This window comes from Atractosteus spatula, chromosome 4 (genome assembly GCF_055471065.1).
Source record: "Atractosteus spatula isolate fAtrSpa1 chromosome 4, fAtrSpa1.hap1, whole genome shotgun sequence".
In the NCBI taxonomy this organism is placed as follows: Eukaryota; Metazoa; Chordata; class Actinopteri; order Semionotiformes; family Lepisosteidae; genus Atractosteus; species Atractosteus spatula.
In genome coordinates, this window is record NC_142709.1 from 65,693,789 (window position 1) to 65,718,408 (window position 24,620).

General features: G+C 36.3%; 1 long non-coding RNA gene across 1 annotated transcript; it reads right to left on the reverse strand.

Moving 5' to 3' along the window:
* Positions 1 to 4,532: 4,532 nt before the first annotated feature.
* Positions 4,533 to 10,253, reverse strand: LOC148836891 (uncharacterized). Its single transcript, XR_016091018.1, has 3 exons — positions 9,996 to 10,253; positions 8,130 to 8,215; positions 4,533 to 6,509 (listed from the first exon to the last, which is right to left on the reverse strand). It is a non-coding gene; the product is annotated as an uncharacterized LOC148836891 (long non-coding RNA).
* Positions 10,254 to 24,620: the final 14,367 nt, after the last annotated feature.

Genomic DNA, 24,620 nt, shown 5'->3' on the forward strand with positions numbered 1-24,620 from the left:
GTAGGTAAGAGGACAGAAAAGAAAAACTAAAGTGCAAGGGCAGAATACTATGGGACAAAAACAGGATGGGGCTGCATGGGGGGAATCCTGGGGTCCTGAATATACCAAACTGTCTAGTTGTTAGCATTTTCATCAAATGTCTCAGCAGGTTTCTCAAATCCTCAAACCCCTTTCTCGTTCTGTAACTGACATTCATTCCCGTCTGCTTAAGCTTGAAAGCTCCTTCCATTAAACTTCCTCTCCTGCTTCAGTCTCCAGTCTCCCTCTATCAGCCCCTGTGTCAGATTTCACCTTCAGCACAGCTACTGTACTGCCTCATGCTCTCAGGCTTCAGCTACAAGTCATCGTCATACTCTCGCTCCTCATTTGGACCACCAGAATCTCAAAGGTAAAGACGTCAATTTAATTGGCTTTCTCTATTTTCAGAGATATCATCTGTCCTGTCTATCCTCTCAGGCACCAGGAATTGGACTATTACATGCATATTGCTGATCTTTCCGTTCATTAAAGTGACCTCTTCAAGTTCCAGAGTTCCACAATCTTTTGTTCGTCTAGAATCAACTCTCTCCTCCCAGCTTTAATGAGCTTGTTACTACATGTCTGCAGCTTTATCTCCATCTACCCATGCAACCTACTCTTCTGCCCGGACAGCATACACCACCTACTGTGCATTCTACCGTCTGCCTTCAACTCTGTTCGAACGAACTTTTCTTGTTGCCTTTTTCTTTCATATGTGTTCAGACTTCAATTCCCCCACAGATGGTACTCCTGCGTGTATTATAAAATGTTGAAACCAAAATAATATGATTGAACTGATACACGATTGAAACTCTGGACTATAAGAGGGATCACTACCATACAATATGTACCATAATGAAACAGAAACACCTGAAAAACTTTGAAGATTTATCACAACAATATAACATGGAAAAAAAGACTTCTACAGATACCTCCAAATTAGGCACTATGTACTGTAAATAGCTGGGTAAAACAACCAAATACAGAGGAAGGTAATAAATTGCCTGACAATTGTATAGCTTTATACCAGCAAAGCAACCAGAAGAAAATAATATCAAAACTGAATAATAACATTGAAGATGAAAAGAGATTCAACAGAATATCTAAAAATAAATATGGAAAAACAAAACAATAAAACAATTTCTGCAGAACACTGGAACAACATATGCAGATTTCAAGAAAGCTCCACCAGTTCACAAGTTTGGAGACATTTCTGTTAGAATAATTTGACTTGTTTTTTTATCAGTCCTAAAATTCAAGTAAAACAAAAAGGAATTAGTTCACAATGCTGGAGGTTCTGTGGAGAACAATAGCAGCTCATTCGCACATATTCTGGTCAATATAAAAATATTGGAAATTCATACCTTTTGTGCTAAGTAATGTAGCAAACCTAGAAATAGTATTTGAACTCTCTGTTATGTATTTGGGTACATTTACTTTTGACTACATGAAACTAAAGGATAGATATATACTAGTAATTCTTTTAGCTGCTAGTAAGAAAAGGAGAAAATGGTTTACTGAAAAACCTCAACAGCAGAGCAGTGGATCAATGTTGTGAAGGCGATTTATATAATGGAAAAGATCACCTTTTCTCTTAGGTTACAAGTGAAACGGTTTAGCAAATACTGGCCTTGGTTTGTGGCACTGAGACTTGATTTTGTCTGTGAAAGAGGATGAAGCAGTGTTTTGTCTAGATTGTTGGTTATTTGTTGTTTTTTTGCTGATCATATTTTTAAATGTACAGTAACCTCCCATTCATGCTGGCATAATGTATGTAGTTAATTATATTTAAACATAATAGAACTGAAAAATCAAAGATGGAAGCAGTAAATTATTTTACTTTGTATATGTTGTATGTGTAAATCCCTTCATCGTTAAATAAAAAAGTTTAAAAAAGATACATTTACTAAACTACCATTTTTCAACTTAAATATTTTAAAACAGCTTTAAAAAAGAATTTCTACAAATCATTACCTGAATGTGTTATATATTGTTATTATCAAATGTCTTCAACATAATACAGAACACAAAATTAGGACTTGATACAGTATATATTGTATATATTTCAATCTTATTTTATTCCTCAGCATTTGGATAATTCATTTGAGCTGAGAATGAACAGGCAAAAATCAGTAATAATGAGCAGTTGTTTCTGACAGTTTCACACATATCCAACCTGTCATAACAATATGCATTTTATGCGTCATTATCTGTACTAACAGGTGTCATCCCTTTCAGTTATAAAAATCTTACTATCACACCTTACCTATTTTTTGTCCAGAAAACAAACCAAGCTCAAAAACAAATAAAATGAAATAAAAAAATGTAACAGCATCCCTTCTGGAAGACATCATCACCTTGGAAACCTTGGTCTAAGAATGTATCTGAACTGGCTGAAGGGTGTGTGTTTCACTGACACCTCCAGGTTAGTGGGTGTAACCAGAATGGGGAGTTACCAGCCTCGCCTGATGAAGTGGTACATGTAAATATTGCATATACCCAGCATTGCAGTATTTCTACTTAACCACATTGTGGAAGATATTGCTGGGATCTGTTCATTTAGCCTTCACCCAAAGTTATACTAAGATAAAACAAAGCTGACTTGCTATACTGTAGCACCTCCAGCAAATTACAATACATAACAACAAACAGGACCAGCACCCACAAACATACCATAAACAGGATATAGCAGATCAATGTCTGATGCATATCAAAGGACAGGACTTTGAACAGGACAAAGCAGATCAACGCATGCTGCTGCCCATATCAAAGGACAGGACAAATAGCCATGACAAACCATAAAACTGTGAAACAAAACCTAATAATAAGAAATACTGGAAACCCTTTCAGGCTGTCTGTTCTGAGAGGCAGACCCAGCATGTATTGCTGTCCTTATTGAGCTAAATAAAACTGAATTGGCACAAGACTGTGTCCTCCTCCTCTAATGAAGAATTTCCCACAACACTGCTATGTCAGTGATGGTCTTTTGTTTTTCAATAACCGTTATATTTCAATCGTGATTTCAATTGCAAGACGTTTATACAGACCTAGAGAACAATATTTTTTAAACTTGCATTTCAGGAACTGAGGATTTCTTTTAACATTCTGGGGAGATGAGATCATATGCCAATTTAAATGTATGTGAAATCAGCACTTTGCCTCTACAGATGATTGTGCTATTATTAACATGCTTAAATTCTTTCTAACATGTAGTTAGAAATAAATACATTTATTAATAACAATAATACACTTTAGGAACAGTCTTCATCTCTGGACATAGACAAGATGAAAGAATGATCCAAGATTAAGAGATATATGATGAGTCAACTATTTTGTCCCAAAGAATTTGAAATGAATAATTTGCATTGAACATGTGATAATCATTCATATTTGCCTACTTTGTATATTAGGCAGTACTGATATGTAGCTATCTGCTGTATATTGAAATCTGATGGCACCAGCTGGGTGATTCCACATGTACAGAGAGCTACAGCTCCATAATAAACACCTTTTTGGTCTAAGATAACCTTTTGTCAGTTTTGTATTTCACTGCATACATTTATACTTTTTAAAAATTTATATTTTTAAATTGGTAACCAGTTTACTGTACAGTATGTCAAACATAATTTCATACATGTTTATACAGACCTACTGGGCAGTATTTGTTCAAACATGCCTTTCTGGAAGTGAGCGTTTATTTATATTCTGGGTCCTATTCACACAATACTTGCATTCCATCATCGGGTTACTTATGCCACTCTATAACTTAAAGAGAGAATCTGCAGCAAAAAAACCCCAAAATGTCATACCTGCAGTCAAGAATGGATTCGGTCATTGTACAGTATATGTATGCTTCAAAACAATTCTGAAATGTCACACTCAATCTCAGAAAAAGTAAAAAAGGTGTAGCTTTCTGATCCATGTAAACATATATACTTGCCAGCACTGATGTCAGTGATGCATATTATTCCCAGGGATGCAGCAAGAATTCTGTGTTGATGCACCAGCAGGGCTGTCTCTAATCCGTCACTAGGTGGCAATATTCTGCACTGAGATTGGCTGTGTGGAATTACGGAGATATGGAGATTATGGAGTTTTGTGGGCATGAAATGGATAATACTGTACAATAAACTAAAATGTTCCAAGGTTTAAATTAGGTAAAGTTTATGTTTGAATATCTCCCCTTTAAATTTCTCTATTTTTGAAGACTTGCAATCTGGTCCTTTATACCAGAGATGTCTGTAACTGATTCGTCTTTTGTTGGTCAAGAGCTCTGTAGAAATAGAAACCAAATGTTGTTCTTCAATACTATGAGTAATTAACAGTAGCTTGGGGATTCAGCATGTGGATAATGACACATTTTCTAAAATACTACTTTAATGGTGGAATAAAGGTATTTAATTTGTGTTCTTCCTTGTTCAGTAGAGTTTGAATATTTATATCACACATCTGAAGAAAAGAGGCTATGACAGGCAGGGAAAGCAGATTTAGACCAAGGACAATACAGAATGTTATTTGTTGCGTTGGTTTATTTATTAGTTTGGACAGGTCTGACATTGATATAGTACAAATACAGAGCGTGGCATTAGATGCATTGCAAAAACGTGTATTAATGTGAGGGTTTTAATTTACTGTAGCAATCAGAAGTTGTAACAGCAAATTGCAGGAGTACTTGAAGACTTTTAGGAATCAAACACAATAATTTACAGTCTCACAAACAGATTTTAAATATAAAAAAAACAATTTATTGCTTTAAACCAGATACATGCATAAGAACAGCTAACGTAATATAATACATCTGTGACACAACCTGCTGTGATACAGCCGTCTGATTGTTCACCCACAGATTACAAAGAGTTAATAACTTCAGAGTTAAAACACATCAACTATAACATATGATATGGCCAACCTGCCAGGTTTTATCAGTCTCATATAATGAGAAATAATAGTCTGTACACAGCAGCCTTCTTGGGTCTAGCTGCAAGGTAGACAGGTTTTGAGGAACTGAGAACTCAGTGCGTCCCTGCTATTGATTGGTGCTGAATATGCTCGGACATTCAGGATGTTGACATAAAAGAGTTCAAATGTCTTATTTCTTTGATCAGGAGAAAATAACAGTGGGTTCACAGACACAAGATTTCTTCTGTTTCAGGAAGAATATTTGGGGCAGAATTCTGTACTTTACTCATTGTCTTGCCAGTTTAGTTGGAGAGAGATGAGGAGCCAGTGAGTTAAGCAACGTAGAATGAATTGGGTGCCAGTTTTTAAGGTGTGATATCACAGTTGGTAAGTTGTTGAGATGCTATCGAGTATAGTCCTGGCACCTACTCTGCAGATCCCCCAGTATTGGATCTTCCATTGGGTGATGAACAGTGACCTTGGACCCATGGTCTTGGCAGGAAACTACAGACTCAATGGAGCCCATCTGTCTTATACTGTATATCATTAGACGGTTCAGATTGGAAACAGCTTCATAGTGTCTCTTATCAGAGAAGCCTAATACCACATTCCTCTGCAATTCAACAGAGGCATCTAGCTGCTTGGTAAAGGGAACAAAAAGATTATTGGAAATTAAGAATTAACTCTAAGTGAAATAATATGCCGTGATCCTAAACATATCTTATCTAAAGGCTAATTTACATCACTAGTGTGGGAATAGATGACAAATCAAGGAAAAATACAACCTAAATACATACCTAAACCTAACAATCCATGCAGTTAAAACATAAATGCATAAATCCATTTTAAAATAGATATTTAACCTTTATTTACATGTTATGAGGATTTCACAACTAAAACAAATATTCACATTAGAAAAAATAAGTTGGCTGTGATGTTCAAGCACACTTTGCAAGCTGTTCTGAACAATCTGTGTTTCAGAAACAGGACAGAAAAAAAGCAGAATTATAGGTTGTGTGGAGAAGAATGACTGTGACAATGAGAACAAACAATACTTATGCAGAAAGCCAACTTGACAGGTACCTCCTCCTATCTTTGAATAGCTGTTTTCATCTAGAATTATAATGTTGAATTAGAAAAATGCAAGAGTGACATTGTTTCGAACAAACACAATATGTGACATACAGTATACTGTATGGGCCAGGTGTGCATTATCAATAATGATAAGGGTTTGTGCAGGAACATGAAATACTACACCAGAAAATCAAAACCAGACAGACAGACTATATTGAACTATACTAAGTTGTCCATTATGCATGAAAATTTTAAATAAAAATATTTAATTATTCCGTCCATCAGCAGCAACATAAAAATTCTGAAACCAGATTTTTAAGAGATAAGAGATAAAGAGATAAATATTATATGCTTTAGCTTACCATATTACTTTATGCACATTATAATTGGCTGAAATACCTTGCATTTCCTCCTTTAGAATGTTTTACGTTGTGATCTTAATTATTCTTTCTTCTTATTCCTTTGACAGTTATGCTAAACTTCATACCCTCCACGTATTTCTGAATGATCGTGTTAAACTGCAAAAAATTTAAATGACATATGTTAGTGGATTTTCATGAAGTTGTTTTAATTTAAATCAATGTATTCAACTTAAAAGGTGTGCTTATTGGAAATGGAAATATTCTGTTTTTATGTGGAAACAATTGTTTGTTTTGTGACATAACTGTCATTTTTATATAACATTCTATTCATTCTATTCATTATTAACATAACATTTTTATAATATAAAATGTGAATAACCTAGCTATTACCTTTTTTTGTTAAAAGCTAAATAAAAATAATCCAGTCCAGGCAATGACATTAAAAGCTAGAAATGTGTGAAAGAAGCATTTTAAAATGAAGTAATAATAGAAGCTAGTTCAGGATAATTATGACCTTAAAAGTTGCTTTTAATTCATAAAGCACCTTTCTAAACCCAAGGAAGCTGTAAATAGTGATAAAGAAAAAAAGTACAATAAAAAGTAAAAGAAAAAATTAACAGGAGAACACAGGTTTATACATGGAGTTGGGGCAATCAGACACAGGGCCTGGTATAAAGTTAACTTAAGAGTTTGAAATTGAAAAGAGTCAAATCATTTGAATTAAAAGAATCTGAGTCATTCCATAACACTGAAGCATTGACAGAGAAGGCACTGTCGCCAAACGTCTGTGATTTAGTCCTGGTAAAGTGAGCAAAGGACCAGCCTCAACTGAACGAAGACTATGGGAGGGAGTATAAATATGGTGGAGTTCAGGGATTTATGATAGAGCAAAATTATTTAGAGCCTTGAAAGTCAGTAACAAGATCTTAAATTGAATATGTGAGTTTACTGGCAACCAATGTAGAGTTACGTTTAGGAGTGATATACTGCCAAGGTCTAGTCTAGCTGCTGAGTTCTGGACATACTGCAATCTCTTGAGAAAAGTGTTAGGGAACCCATTCTTTGAGACAAATAGGGACAAGATGTTTTGATGTTGTTTCACATTTGACACTAAAAGGATTTTAGGAAAAGAAGTAGAATTTTTCATATTTGTAGGCAATTTTAAATTCCCATATGTAGTAAGTATATAAAGATTTGATTGATCTTTTTATCTCTGGACCTTCTATTTGACGTTTTTTGTGTATTTTGAGGTATTGTAAATTTTATCATTACTTCTCTTTTTAAAGTACTGCCTAATCTTTCTCATCCACCATATTTCTCACAGAAAAGACACATGACTCCACTCAATATTCCTATCCTATTTTGCGGGCAAATTTATTACCTAGCTTTAATTTGCTTATGCTCTGCTTGTGACAGATCTGACAACATGATCAAAATAATGGTAAACAAACCTAATGCTTTTTTGTAGAAGTATTAAAATGGTCAGAATAAGAATGCAGATTTGGAAACTACAAAAAAGTGTTTAAAAATAGGGCACCTCTTTTCACAAAGGGTTGTGGGAGTGTGGATGATAAACTGCCCAGCCTTTCTGTTGGAACACGTCTTTCAGAAAATTGCTCGAGAAGATCATGAGATCAATCGTCTCTTAAAAACAAAATGATCCAGATGTGCTGAATGTGCTCTTTTTGTTTGTAAGCTTCCTTATGTTCTTCTTAAGCAGGACTGTACAACAACAAAGTGAGAAACAAAGAGGACATCTGAATACTGTGAACCTACCTCCTGTAGGAAGACTTCTTGTACGCTATCAGTAATTTTGATAGAACTCTGGACTAACAGCTGAAGTCTTGCTGTCACTGGAAATCCTGTAAACATGAAAAAAATCAGGGGTAAAACAAATTGAAAGGTTTAATAATCCAAACGGTTTTTAAGATGTGAATAAAAATAAAATACAATAGCATACTGTATGTGTGTGAAGACAAACCGCTCTGAGGTTTGCTTAGAGCATCATTAATCCTCACTGTCATGAACCCTTGTCTAACTAGACCTCTTTTGCCAATTATAATCTTAGCATACTGTGAAGATAAATTGCCACTGCCTTTGCCCCAGTTGGTAGATGTTAGGAGAACAAAAAGGCTTTAAATACTACTTAGTCACATTCATTTGTTGAGATTGGTTGGCTAGTGTATAAAGTGTGTCTAGAAGGGAGGCTTGTTTAATTAGCCTCCTTTCTTGCATTCTTTTACTTAATCTACCACAATTGCGTCGTTGCCACGATTTTATTGTTTATTGTATTATTCTGTACTTCAAAATCAAGTAACGATGGTTCACATGCAAACTAATATTAACCCACACAGGAGCAGAACTTCAAGTTAAGACTCAACCATGAAAGGAGCTTTCTGACTCACAGATACAGTCATTGACAAGCATGGAGGAGGAGAATGGTAGAAAGAATATAAAAGTCTATGAATATGAGCAGTCTGTCTAACCATCAAGAAATGGAAGTTGCAGCTTTTCAGCTCCAAACTGAGCACCTGGGCAATGAGGAAACTGGTAAGAGATGCCACTAGGAGGCCAACAACAATTTTGAAACAGCTACAGAGTTCATTTGAAGGGAATGCTTCTTCTCAGGAGGGAGTGAAAAGCTTTCCAATAGTGGTGTAAAGATAGATGAAGCCTAGTTCTAGCAAAAACCTACAGGAAACCCTATTTCAGACCTAAAACTGGGACAAAACTTAATCCATTTGGATATTAATCCAAACTACAGGACAGGAATTACTGTAAGTGTAGCATAAGAATAAGTGAGAGTATTAGAGTGACCCAGTCACTGACTTTAATCTTAGAATCTGTGGAAAGACTTAAAAACTGTTGTTTCACAATTGCTCAAGCAACAAGACAAAGCATGATCAAAAGAATGGGCAAAAACTGCACCACAATAGTATGCAAAGTCAATACAGATTTACCAAGAACAAGTTGCGTCTGTAATTGCTGCCAAAGGGCTTTTAACAGATATTGAGTTCATGGGTCTGAATATTTAAGCAATCAAGAATTTTAAATTTTTGAGATCGGGCACAGCATTAGACGATTTCAGTTTCAATATTTATGTTATGAACACAATATTAAAATATAAAAATATGTATGCATCATCTTGAAATTTCACAAAACACCACAGGAAGAATCTAAATAATTTTGCAAGGCACTCTATGTTCAAATAGTTTTATTAACACAACATTAAAAACAAGAAGGTTGATTATGATAAATAACGTGTTATATTTATTAATTAAGTAACATAATTTGAAAAGTCTAAATAGAAGATGAGACTATTTGGATCCATTTGTGATGGTAACAATATCATATACAGTATATAAATATATATACCATAATTAAATCTGAGAAAAAATGGGAAATATAAAATTAAAAAAATAAGTTCAAGCCAGAGTATTATCTCCTTCCCATTTATCCATCCTTTACTTACAAATCGGGGTCATGGGGGACACAGAGAAAAACTTCGTGGGAACACTTTGATATAAACAAATGTGTTATAAGCACTGCATAATGTGACTTAATTGTTTGATTGAAAAAATATCATTGAGCTTTGGACCTGAATTACTGTAAACTTAGTAATTTCAGAGATACTGCACTCACCTGTAAATGTTGTGATGGACACTGGAGCCCCAACATGAACATTGTCTGCAGCTACGGCAACAACTTGCAGGGAGTAATTGCTTCCAGGGCTCAGCCCAGTGATCTGAACAGGTGATGTGCTCACTGTCAGAGACTGAGCAGTCGGTCCACTGACTTCAACTCTGTAGCTCCCTACATTTCCAGATGGTGCTGTCCAGCTCAGAAGCAGGGAACTTGAGGTGATGTTACTTGTAGTTAAATTGGTGACAGAACCTGGCACTGAAAAAGAGAAATGGGGAAATAATTAAGGTGGTTCCTTCTTCATTTTGTTGACATTTCATAAGATATCTTTTTTAAAAATTCATAAAGTTCTTTGACTTGGAGACTACATTGATAAATGCAAGACAGTGCTCTCAGACAATGTGTGATCTAAGTAAAATCTCAAAATGTTTCCAAAGCTAATATAGGTTAATGATTAATTAAAAATACACAACACTGTAATGAGAAAATGAGTTTAAAAATAATATGTGATTTACTTAAAAGCGTCTCTTAGCCATTTCCATTAAAGTTTAACAACAGTAAAATAGCTGAAATGGAGCCATTGGACTTATTTGAATGTTTAAGACATGATTCAGCACTGCATGTGTATTACCATTTTTGACTTCAAAGATGTTACCCTCACCTGTAAATGTTGTGATGGACGCTGGAGACCCAACAGTAACATTGTCTGCAGGTACGGCAACAACTTGCAGGGAGTAATTGCTTCCAGGGCTCAGCCCAGTGATCTCAACTGATGACGTGCTCACTGTCAGAGACTGAGCAGTCGGTCCACTGACTTCAACTCTGTAGCTCCCTACATTTCCAGATGGTGCTGTCCAGCTCAGAAGCAGGGAACTTGTGGTGATGTTACTTGCAGTCAAATTGGTGATGGAACCAGGCACTGAATGAGAGAAAGAAAGATGCATTGAAAAAGAGAGGATTAGAGACGTTTTTCACACTACACAAGATATCTAGATAAAAACTGATAACATTTTATGTTGGAAAAAATGCAACATGAATTATAAGGCATTTTCTAGAAAAAGGCAGATTTCACAAAAGTTGGCATATTTAATGAAAGCGTTATTCAACGTGAATTTATTTTATATAATGAAACATAAATGACAAGAGTGAAGATCGATATAACATAATATGTCCTTTCATCAAATCATTTTCTTATGCATCTCTATCAATGAAAATATGACCATTCAATTTCTAAAATCCAGAAACTGATATTCTTGAAAGTGAGCTAAGGACTAAGATTTGGATGTGAATTTTAAATTCCTCGTGTTGAACTTCCAGCACTCACCTGTAAATGTTGTGATGGAGACTGGAGACCCAACAGTCACATTGTCTGCAGCTACGGCAACAACTTGCAGGGAGTAATTGCTTCCAGGGCTCAGCCCAGTGATCTCAACTGATGAAGTGCTCACTGTCAGAGACTGAGCAGTCGGTCCACTGACTTCAACTCTGTAGCTCCCTACATTTCCAGATGGTGCTGTCCAGCTCAGAAGCAGGGAACTTGTGGTGATGCTTCTTGTAGTTAAATTGGTGACAGAACTTGGCACTGAAAAAGAGAAATGGGGACATAATTAAGGTGGTTCCTTCTTCATTTTGTTTACATTTCATAAGATACCTTTTAAAAAAATCATAAAGTTGTTTGACTTATACACTACATGATAAATGCAAGGCAGTGCTCTCAGACAATGTGTGATCTAAGTAAAATCTCAAAATGTTTCCAAAACTATTATGGGTTAATGATGAATTAAATATACACAAAACTGTAATGAGAAAATGAGTTTAAAAATAATATGTGATTTACTTAAAAGCATCGCTTAGGCCTTTCCATTAAAGTTTAACAACAGTAAAATAACTTAAATGGAGCCATTGGACTTATTTGGATGTTTCAGACATGACCGAGCGTTGCATATGTATTACCATTTTTGACTTCAAAGATGTTACCCTCACCTGTAAATGTTGTGACGGACGCTGGAGACCCAACATGAACATTGTCTGCAGCTACAGCAACAACTTGCAGGGAGTAATTGCTTCCAGGGCTCAGCCCAGTGATCTGAACTGATGATGTGCTCACTGTCAGAGACTGAGCAGTCGGTCCACTAACTTCAACTCTGTAGCTCCCTACATTTCCAGATGGTGCTGTCCAGCTCAGAAGCAGGGAAATTGTGGTGATGTTACTTGCAGTCAAATTGGTGATGGAACCAGGCACTGAATGAGAGAAAGAAAGATATATTGAAAAAGAGAGGATTTGAGAAGTTTTTCACACTACACAAGATATCTAGATAAAAATTGATAAAATTTTATGTTGGAAAAAATGCAACATGAATTATAAGGCATTTTCTAGAAAAAGGCAGATTTCACAAAAGTTGGCATATTTAATGAAAGCGTTATTCAACGTGAATTTATTTTATATAATGAAACATAAATGATAAGAGTGAAGATCGATATAACATAATATGTCCTTTCATCAAATCATTTTCTTATGCATCTCTATCAATGAAAATATGACCATTCAATTTCTGAAATCCTGAAACTGATATTCTTGAAAGTGAACTAAGGACTAAGATTTGGATGTGAATTTTAAATTCCTCGTGTTGAACTTCCAGCACTCACCTGTAAATGTTGTGATGGAGACTGGAGACCCAACAGTCACATTGTCTGCAGCTACGGCAACAACTTGCAGGGAGTAACTGCTTCCAGGGCTCAGCCCAGTGATCTCAACTGATGAACTGCTCACTGTCAGAGACTGAGCAGTCGGTCCACTAACTTCAACTCTGTAGCTCCCTACATTTCCAGATGGTGCTGTCCAGCTCAGAACCAGTGAACTTGCGGTGATGCTTCTTGTAGTTAAACTGGTGACATGACCTGGCACTGAAAAAGAGAAATGGGGAAATAATTAAGGTGGTTCCTTTTTCATTTTGTTGACATTTCATAAGATACCTTTTAAAAGAATCATAAAGTTGTTTGACTTGTAGACTACATTGATAAATGCAAGGCAGTACTCTCAGACAATGTGTGATCTAAGTAAAATCTCAAAATATTTCCAAAACTATTATAGGTTAATGATTAATAAAAAATGCACAAAACTGTAATGAGAAAATGAGTTTAAAAATAATATGTGATTTACTTAAAAGCTTCTCTTAGACTTTTCCATTACAGTTTAACAACAGAAAAATAGCTTAAATGGAGCCTTGGACTTATTTGAATGTTTCAGACATGATTGAGCTTTGCATATGTATTACGATTTTTGACTTCAAAGATGTTACCCTCACCTGTAAATGTTGTGATGGATGCTAGAGCCCCAACATTAACATTGTCTGCAGCTACGGCAACAACTTGCAGGGAGTAATTGCTTCCAGGGCTCAGCCCAGTGATCTCAACTGATGACGTGCTCACTGTCAGAGACTGAGCAGTCGGTCCACTGACTTCAACTCTGTAGCTCCCTACATTTCCAGATGGTGCTGTCCAGCTCAGAAGCAGGGAACTTGAGGTGATGTTACTTGTAGTTAAATTGGTGACAGAACCTGGCACTGAAAAAGAGAAATGGGGAAATAATTAAGGTGGTTCCTTCTTCATTTTGTTCACATTTCATAAGATATCTTTTTTAAAAATTCATAAAGTTGTTTGACTTGGAGACTACATTGATAAATGCAAGACAGTGCTCTCAGACAATGTGTGATCTAAGTAAAATCTCAAAATGTTTCCAAAGCTATTATAGGTTAATGATTAATTAAAAACACACAACACTGTAATGAGAAAATGAGTTTAAAAATAATATGTGATTTACTTAAAAGCTTCTCTTAGCCATTTCCATTAAAGTTTAACAACAGTAAAATAGCTGAAATGGAGCCATTGGACTTATTTGAATGTTTAAGACATGATTCAGCACTGCATGTGTATTACCATTTTTGACTTCAAAGATGTTACCCTCACCTGTAAATGTTGTGATGGACGCTGGAGACCCAACAGTAACATTGTCTGCAGCTACGGCAACAACTTGCAGGGAGTAATTGCTTCCAGGGCTCAGCCCAGTGATCTCAACTGATGAAGTGCTCACTGTCAGAGACTGAGCAGTCGGTCCACTGACTTCAACTCTGTAGCTCCCTACATTTCCAGATGGAGCTGTCCAGCTCAGAACCAGTGAATTTGTGGTGATGTTACTTGCAGTCAAATTGGTGATGGAACCAGGCACTGAATGAGAGAAAGAAAGATGCATTGAAAAAGAGAGGATTAGAGACGTTTTTCACACTACACAAGATATCTAGATAAAAACTGATAACATTTTATGTTGGAAAAAAAGCAATATGAACCATAAGACATTTTCTAGAAAAGTCCGATTTCACAAAAGTTGGCATATTTAATGAAAGCATTATTCAATGTGAATTTATTTTACATGATGAAAGATAAATGATAAGAGTGAAGATCGATATAAAATAATATGTCCTTTCCTCAAATCATATTCTTATGCATCTCTATCAATGAAAATATGACCATTCAAGTTCTGAAATCCAGAAACTGATATTCTTGAAAGTGAGCTAAGGACCAAGATTTGGATGTGAATTTAAAATTCCTCGTGTTGAACTTCCTGCTCTCACCTGTAAATGTTGTGATGGAGACTGGAGACCCAACAGTAACATTGTCTGCAGCTACGGCAACAACTTGCAGGGAGTAATTGCTTCCAGGGCTCAGCCCAGTGATCTCAACTGATGAAGTGCTCACTGTCAGAGACTGAGCAGTCGGTCCACTGACTTCAACTCTGTAGCTCCCTACATTTCCAGATGGTGCTGTCCAGCTCAGAAGCAGGGAACTTGAGGTGATGTTACTTGTAGTTAAATTGGTGACAGAACCTGGCACTGAAAAAGAGAAATGGGGAAATAATTAAGGTGGTTCCTTCTTTGTTTTGTTGACATTTCATAAGATACCTTTTAAAAGAATCATAAAGTTGTTTGACTTGTAGACTACATTGATAAATGCAAGGCAGTACTCTCAGACAATGTGTGATCTAAGTAAAATCTCAAAATATTTCCAAAACTATTATAGGTTAATGATTAATAAAAAATGCACAAAACTGTAATGAGAAAATGAGTTTAAAAATAATATGTGATTTACTTAAAAGCTTCTCTTAGACTTTTCCATTACAGTTTAACAACAGAAAAATAGCTTTTATGGAGCCATTGGACTTATTTGAATGTTTCAGACATGATTGAGCTTTGCATATGTATTACGATTTTTGACTTCAAAGATGTTACCCTCACCTGTAAATGTTGTGATGGACGCTGGAGCCCCAACATTAACATTGTCTGCAGCTACGGCAACAACTTGCAGTGAGTAATTGCTTCCAGGGCTCAGCCCAGTGATCTCAACTGATGAAGTGCTCACTGTTAGAGACTGAGCAGTCGGTCCACTGACTTCAACTCTGTAGCTCCCTACATTTCCAGATGGTGCCATCCAGCTCAGAACCAGTGAATTTGTGGTGATGTTACTTGCAGTCAAATTGGTGATGGAACCAGGCACTGAATGAGAGAAAGAAAGATGCATTGAAAAAGAGAGGATTAGAGACGTTTTTCACACTACACAAGATAAATAGATAAAAACTGATAACATTTTATGTTGGAAAAAAAGCAACATGAACCATAAGGCATTTTCTAGAAAAGTCCGATTGCACAAAAGTTGGGATATTTAATGAAAGCATTATTCAACGTGAATTTATTTTATATGATGAAAGATAAATGACAAGAGTGAAGATCGATATAAAATAATATGTCCTTTCCTCAAATCATTTTCTTATGCATCTCTATCAATGAAAATATGACCATTCAATTTCTGAAATCCAGAAACTGATATTCTTGAAAGTGAGCTAAGGACCAAGATTTGGATGTGAATTTAAAATTCCTCGTGTTGAACTTCCTGCTCTCACCTGTAAATGTTGTGATGGAGACTGGAGACCCAACAGTAACATTGTCTGCAGCTACGGCAACAACTTGCAGGGAGTAATTGCTTCCAGGGCTCAGCCCAGTGATCTCAACTGATGAAGTGCTCACTGTCAGAGACTGAGCAGTCGTTCCACTGACTTCAACTCTGTAGCTCCCTACATTTCCAGATGGTGCTGTCCAGCTCAGAAGCAGGGAACTTGAGGTGATGTTACTTTTAGTTAAATTGGTGACAGAACCTGGCACTGAAAAAGAGAAATGGGGAAATAATTAAGGTGGTTCCTTCTTCATTTTGTTGACATTTCATAAGATATCTTTTTTAAAAATTCATAAAGTTGTTTGACTTGGAGACTACATTGATAAATGCAAGACAGTGCTCTCAGACAATGTGTGATCTAAGTAAAATCTCAAAATGTTTCCAAAGCTAATATAGGTTAATGATTAATTAAAAATACACAACACTGTAATGAGAAAATGAGTTTAAAAATAATATGTGATTTACTTAAAAGCTTCTCATAGCCATTTCCATTAAAGTTTTACAACAGTAAAATAGCTGAAATGGAGCCATTGGACTTATTTGAATGTTTAAGACATGATTCAGCACTGCATGTGTATTACCATTTTTGACTTCAAAGATGTTACCCTCACCTGTAAATGTTGTGATGGACGCTGGAGACCCAACAGTAACATTGTCTGCAGCTACGGAAACAACTTGCAGGGAGTAATTGCTTCCAGGACTCAGCCCAGTGATCTCAACTGATGAAGTGCTCACTGTCAGAGACTGAGCAGTCGGTCCACTGACTTCAACTCTGTAGCTCCCTACATTTCCAGATGGAGCTGTCCAGCTCAGAAACAGCGAACTTGTGGTGATGTTAGTTGCAGTCAAATTGCTGATGGAACCAGGCACTGAATGAGACAAAGAAAGATATATTGAAAAACAGAGGATTAGAGAAGTTTTTCACACTACACAAGATATCTAGATAAAAACTGATAACATTTTATGTAGGAAAAAATGCAACATGAATCATAAGGCATTTTCTAGAAAATTCCGATTTCACAAAAGTTGGCATATTTAATGAAAGCATTATTCAATGTGAATTTATTTTATATGATGAAAGATAAATGACAAGAGTGAAGATCGATATAAAATAAGATGTCCTTTCCTCAAATCATTTTCTTATGCATCTCTATCAATGAAAATATGACCATTCAATTTCTGAAATCCAGAAACTGATATTTTTGAAAGTGAGCTAAGGACTAAGATTTGGATGTGAATTTAAAATTCCTCGTGTTGAACTTCCTGCTCTCACCTGTAAATGTTGTGATGGAGACTGGAGACCCAACAGTAACATTGTCTGCAGCTACGGCAACAACTTGCAGGGAGTAATTGCTTCCAGGGCTCAGCCCAGTGATCTCAACTGATGACGTGCTCACTGTCAGAGACTGAGCAGTCGGTCCACTGACTTCAACTCTGTAGCTCCCTACATTTCCAGATGGTGCTGTCCAGCTCAGAAGCAGGGAACTTGAGGTGATGTTACTTGTAGTTAAATTGGTGACAGAACCTGGCACTGAAAAAGAGAAATGGGGAAATAATTAAGGTGGTTCCTTCTTCATTTTGTTGACATTTCATAAGATATCTTTTTTAAAAATTCATAAAGTTGTTTGACTTGGAGACTACATTGATAAATGCAAGACAGTGCTCTCAGACAATGTGTGATCTAAGTAAAATCTCAAAATGTTTCCAAAGCTATTATAGGTTAATGATTAATTAAAAACACACAACATTGTAATGAGAAAATGAGTTTAAAAATAATATGTGATTTACTTAAAAGCTTCTCTTAGCCATTTCCATTAAAGTTTAACAACAGTAAAATAGCTGAAATGGAGCCATTGGACTTATTTGAATGTTTAAGACATGATTCAGCACTGCATGTGTATTACCATTTTTGACTTCAAAGATGTTACCCTCACCTGTAAATGTTGTGATGGACGCTGGAGACCCAACAGTAACATTGTCTGCAGCTACGGCAACAACTTGCAGGGAGTAATTGCTTCCAGGGCTCAGCCCAGTGATCTCAACTGATGAAGTGCTCACTGTCAGAGACTGAGCAGTCGGTCCACTGACTTCAACTCTGTAGCTCCCTACATTTCCAGATGGAGCTGTCCAGCTCAGAACCAGTGAATTTGTGGTGATGTTACTTGCAGTCAAATTGGTGATGGAACCAGGCACTGAATGAGAGAAAGAAAGATGCATTGAAAAAGAGAGGATTAGAGACGTTTTTCACACTACACAAGATATCTAGATAAAAACTGATAACATTTTATGTTGGAAAAAAAGCAATATGAACCATAAGACATTTTCTAGAAAAGTCCGATTTCACAAAAGTTGGCATATTTAATGAAAGCATTATTCAATGTGAATTTATTTTACATGATGAAAGATAAATGATAAGAGTGAAGATCGATATAAAATAATATGTCCTTTCCTCAAATCATATTCTTATGCATCTCTATCAATGAAAATATGACCATTCAAGTTCTGAAATCCAGAAACTGATATTCTTGAAAGTGAGCTAAGGACCAAGATTTGGATGTGAATTTAAAATTCCTCGTGTTGAACTTCCTGCTCTCACCTGTAAATGTTGTGATGGAGACTGGAGACCCAACAGTAACATTGTCTGCAGCTACGGCAACAACTTGCAGGGAGTAATTGCTTCCAGGGCTCAGCCCAGTGATCTCAACTGATGAAGTGCTCACTGTCAGAGACTGAGCAGTCGGTCCACTGACTTCAACTCTGTAGCTCCCTACATTTCCAGATGGTGCTGTCCAGCTCAGAAGCAGGGAACTTGAGGTGATGTTACTTGTAGTTAAATTGGTGACAGAACCTGGCACTGAAAAAGAGAAATGGGGAAATAATTAAGGTGGTTCCTTCTTCGTTTTGTTGACATTTCATAAGATACCTTTTAAAAGAATCATAAAGTTGTTTGACTTGTAGACTACATTGATAAATGCAAGGCAGTACTCTCAGACAATGTGTGATCTAAGTAAAATCTCAAAATATTTCCAAAACTATTATAGGTTAATGATTAATAAAAAATGCACAAAACTGTAATGAGAAAATGAGTTTAAAAATAATATGTGATTTACTTAAAAGCTTCTCTTAGACTTTTCCATTACAGTTTAACAACAGAAAAATAGCTTAAATGGAGCCATTGGACTTATTTGAATGTTTCAGACATGATTGAGCTTTGCATATGTATTACGATTTTTGACTTCAAAGATGTTACCCTCACCTGTAAATGTTGTGATGGACGCTGGAGACCCAACATTAACATTGTCTGCAGCTACGGCAACAACTTGCAGGGAGTAATTGCTTCCAGGGCTCAGCCCAGTGATCTCAACTGATGAAGTGCTCACTGTTAGAGACTGAGCAGTCGGTCCACTGACTTCAACTCTGTAGCTCCCTACATTTCCAGATGGTGCCATCCAGCTCAGAACCAGTGAATTTGTGGTGATGTTACTTGCAGTCAAATTGGTGATGGAACCAGGCACTGAATGAGAGAAAGAAAGATGCATTGAAAAAGAGAGGATTAGAGACGTTTTTCACACTATACAAGATAAATAGATAAAAACTGATAACATTTTATGTTGGAAAAAAAGCAACATGAACCATAAGACATTTTCTAGAAAAGTCAGATTTCACAAAAGTTGGCATATTTAATGAAAGCATTATTCAATGTGAATTTATTTTACATGATGAAAGATAAATGATAAGAGTGAAGATCGATATAAAATAATATGTCCTTTCCTCAAATCATTTTCTTATGCATCTCTATCAATGAAAATATGACCATTCAATTTCTGAAATCCAGCAACTGATATTCTTGAAAGTGAGCTAAGGACTAAGATTTGGATGTGAATTTAAAATTCCTCGTGTTGAACTTCCTGCACTCACCTGTAAATCTTGTGATGGAGACTGGAGCCCCAATAGTAACATTGTCTGCAGCTACGGCAACAACTTGCAGGGAGTAATTGCTTCCAGGGCTCAGCGCAGTGATCTCAACTGATGAAGTGCTCACTGTCAGAGACTGAGCAGTCGGTCCACTGACTTCAACTCTGTAGCTCCCTACATTTCCAGATGGAGCTGTCCAGCTCAAAAGCAGGGAGCTTGTGGTGATGTTACTTGCAGTCAAATTGCTGATGGAACTAGGCACTGAATGAGACAAAGAAAGATATATTGAAAAAGAGAGGATTAGAGACGTTTTTCACACTACACAAGATATCTAGATAAAAACTGATAATATTTGATGTTGGAAAAAATGCAACATGAATCATAAGGCATTTTCTAGAAAAGTCCGATTGCACAAAAGTTGGGATATTTAATGAAAGCATTATTCAACGTGAATTTATTTTATATGATGAAAGATAAATGACAAGAGTGAAGATCGATATAAAATAATATGTCCTTTCCTCAAATCATTTTCTTATGCATCTCTATCAATGAAAATATGACCATTCAATTTCTGAAATCCAGAAACTGATATTCTTGAAAGTAAGCTAAGGACCAAGATTTGGATGTGAATTTAAAATTCCTCGTGTTGAACTTCCTGCTCTCACCTGTAAATGTTGTGATGGACACTGGAGACCCAACAGTAACATTGTCTGCAGCTACGGCAACAACTTGCAGGGAGTAATTGCTTCCAGGGCTCAGCCCAGTGATCTCAACTGATGACGTGCTCACTGTCAGAGACTGAGCAGTCGGTCCACTGACTTCAACTCTGTAGCTCCCTACATTTCCAGATGGTGCTGTCCAGCTCAGAAGCAGGGAACTTGAGGTGATGTTACTTTTAGTTAAATTGGTGACAGAACCTGGCACTGAAAAAGAGAAATGGGGAAATAATTAAGGTGGTTCCTTCTTCATTTTGTTGACATTTCATAAGATATCTTTTTTAAAAATTCATAAAGTTCTTTGACTTGGAGACTACATTGATAAATGCAAGACAGTGCTCTCAGACAATGTGTGATCTAAGTAAAATCTCAAAATGTTTCCAAAGCTAATATAGGTTAATGATTAATTAAAAATACACAACACTGTAATGAGAAAATGAGTTTAAAAATAATATGTGAGTTACTTAAAAGCTTCTCATAGCCATTTCCATTAAAGTTTTACAACAGTAAAATAGCTGAAATGGAGCCATTGGACTTATTTGAATGTTTAAGACATGATTCAGCACTGCATGTGTATTACCATTTTTGACTTCAAAGATGTTACCCTCACCTGTAAATGTTGTGATGGACGCTGGAGACCCAACAGTAACATTGTCTGCAGCTACGGCAACAACTTGCAGGGAGTAATTGCTTCCAGGACTCAGCCCAGTGATCTCAACTGATGAAGTGCTCACTGTCAGAGACTGAGCAGTCGGTCCACTGACTTCAACTCTGTAGCTCCCTACATTTCCAGATGGAGCTGTCCAGCTCAGAAACAGCGAACTTGTGGTGATGTTAGTTGCAGTCAAATTGGTGATGGAACCAGGCACTGAATGAGACAAAGAAAGATATATTGAAAAACAGAGGATTAGAGAAGTTTTTCACACTACACAAGATATCTAGATAAAAACTGATAACATTTTATGTAGGAAAAAATACAACATGAATCATAAGGCATTTTCTAGAAAATTCCGATTTCACAAAAGTTGGCATATTTAATGAAAGCATTATTCAATGTGAATTTATTTTATATGATGAAAGATAAATGACAAGAGTGAAGATCGATATAAAATAAGATGTCCTTTCCTCAAATCATTTTCTTATGCATCTCTATCAATGAAAATATGACCATTCAATTTCTGAAATCCAGAAACTGATATTTTTGAAAGTGAGCTAAGGACTAAGATTTGGATGTGAATTTAAAATTCCTCGTGTTGAACTTCCTGCTCTCACCTGTAAATGTTGTGATGGAGACTGGAGACCCAACAGTAACATTGTCTGCAGCTACGGCAACAACTTGCAGGGAGTAATTGCTTCCAGGGCTCAGCCCAGTGATCTCAACTGATGACGTGCTCACTGTCAGAGACTGAGCAGTCGGTCCACTGACTTCAACTCTGTAGCTCCCTACATTTCCAGATGGTGCTGTCCAGCTCAGAAGCAGGGAACTTGAGGTGATGTTACTTGTAGTTAAATTGGTGACAGAACCTGGCACTGAAAAAGAGAAATGGGGAAATAATTAAGGTGGTTCCTTCTTCATTTTGTTGACATTTCATAAAATATCTTTTTTAAAAATTCATAAAGTTCTTTGACTTGGAGACTACATTGATAAATGCAAGACAGTGCTCTCAGACAATGTGTGATCTAAGTAAAATCTCAAAATGTTTCCAAAGCTATTATAGGTTAATGATTAATTGAAAACACACAACACTTTAATGAGAAAATGAGTTTAAAAATAATATGTGATTTACTTAAAAGCTTCTCTTAGCCATTTCCATTAAAGTTTAACAACAGTAAAATAGCTGAAATGGAGCCATTGGACTTATTTGAATGTTTAAGACATGATTCAGCACTGCATGTGTATTACCATTTTTGACTTCAAAGATTTTACCCTCACCTGTAAATGTTGTGATGGACGCTGGAGACCCAACAGTAACATTGTCTGCAGGTACGGCAACAACTTGCAGGGAGTAATTGCTTCCAGGGCTCAGCCCAGTGATCTCAACTGATGAAGTGCTCACTGTCAGAGACTGAGCAGTCGGTCCACTGACTTCAACTCTGTAGCTCCCTACATTTCCAGATGGAGCTGTCCAGCTCAGAAACAGCGAACTTGTGGTGATGTTACTTGCAGTCAAATTGCTGATGGAACCAGGCACTGAATGAGACAAAGAAAGATATATTGAAAAACAGAGGATTAGAGAAGTTTTTCACACTACACAAGATATCTAGATAAAAACTGATAACATTTTATGTATGAAAAAATGCAACATGAATCATAAGGCATTTTCTAGAAAATTCCGATTTCGCAAAAGTTGGCATATTCAATGAAAGCATTATTCAACGTGAATTTATTTTATATGATGAAAGATAAATGACAAGAGTGAAGATCGATATAAAATAAGATGTCCTTTCCTCAAATCATTTTCTTATGCATCTCTATCAATGAAAATATGACCATTCAATTTCTGAAATCCAGAAACTGATATTCTTGAAAGTGAGCTAAGGACTAAGATTTGGATGTAAATTTAAAATTCCTCGTGTTGAACTTCCTGCTCTCACCTGTAAATGTTGTGATGGACACTGGAGACCCAACAGTAACATTGTCTGCAGCTACGGCAACAACTTGCAGGGAGTAATTGCTTCCAGGACTCAGCCCAGTGATCTCAACTGATGAAGTGCTCACTGTCAGAGACTGAGCAGTCGGTCCACTGACTTCAACTCTGTAGCTCCCTACATTTCCAGATGGAGCTGTCCAGCTCAGAAACAGCGAACTTGTGGTGATGTTACTTGCAGTCAAATTGCTGATGGAACCAGGCACTGAATGAGAGAAAGAAAGATATATTGAGAAACAGAGGATTAGAGAAGTTCTTCACACTACACAAGATATCTAGATAAAAACTGATAACATTTGATGTTGGAAAAAATGCAACATGAATCATAAGGCATTTTCTAGAAAAGTCCGATTGCACAAAAGTTGGCATATTTAATGAAAGCATTATTCAACGTGAATTTATTTTATATGATGAAAGATAAATGACAAGAGTGAAGATCGATATAAAATAAGATGTCCTTTCCTCAAATCATTTTCTTATGCATCTCTATCAAAGAAAATATGACCATTCAATTTCTGAAATCCAGAAACTGATATTCTTGAAAGTGAGCTAAGGACTAAGATTTGGATGTAAATTTAAAATTCCTCGTGTTGAACTTCCTGCTCTCACCTGTAAATGTTGTGATGGACACTGGAGACCCAACAGTAACATTGTCTGCAGCTACGGCAACAACTTGCAGGGAGTAATTGCTTCCAGGACTCAGCCCAGTGATCTCAACTGATGAAGTGCTCACTGTCAGAGACTGAGCAGTCGGTCCACTGACTTCAACTCTGTAGCTCCCTACATTTCCAGATGGAGCTGTCCAGCTCAGAAACAGCGAACTTGTGGTGATGTTAGTTGCAGTCAAATTGCTGATGGAACCAGGCACTGAATGAGACAAAGAAAGATATATTGAAAAACAGAGGATTAGAGAAGTTTTTCACACTACACAAGATATCTAGATAAAAATTGATAACATTTTATGTAGGAAAAAATGCAACATGAATCATAAGGCATTTTCTAGAAAATTCCGATTTCACAAAAGTTGGCATATTCAATGAAAGCATTATTCAATGTGAATTTATTTTATATGATGAAAGATAAATGACAAGAGTGAAGATCGATATAAAATAAGATGTCCTTTCCTCAAATCATTTTCTTATGCATCTCTATCAATGAAAATATGACCATTCAATTTCTGAAATCCAGAAACTGATATTCTTGAAAGTGAGCTAAGGACTAAGATTTGGATGTAAATTTAAAATTCCTCGTGTTGAACTTCCTGCTCTCACCTGTAAATGTTGTGATGGAGACTGGAGACCCAACAGTAACATTGTCTGCAGCTACGGCAACAACTTGCAGGGAGT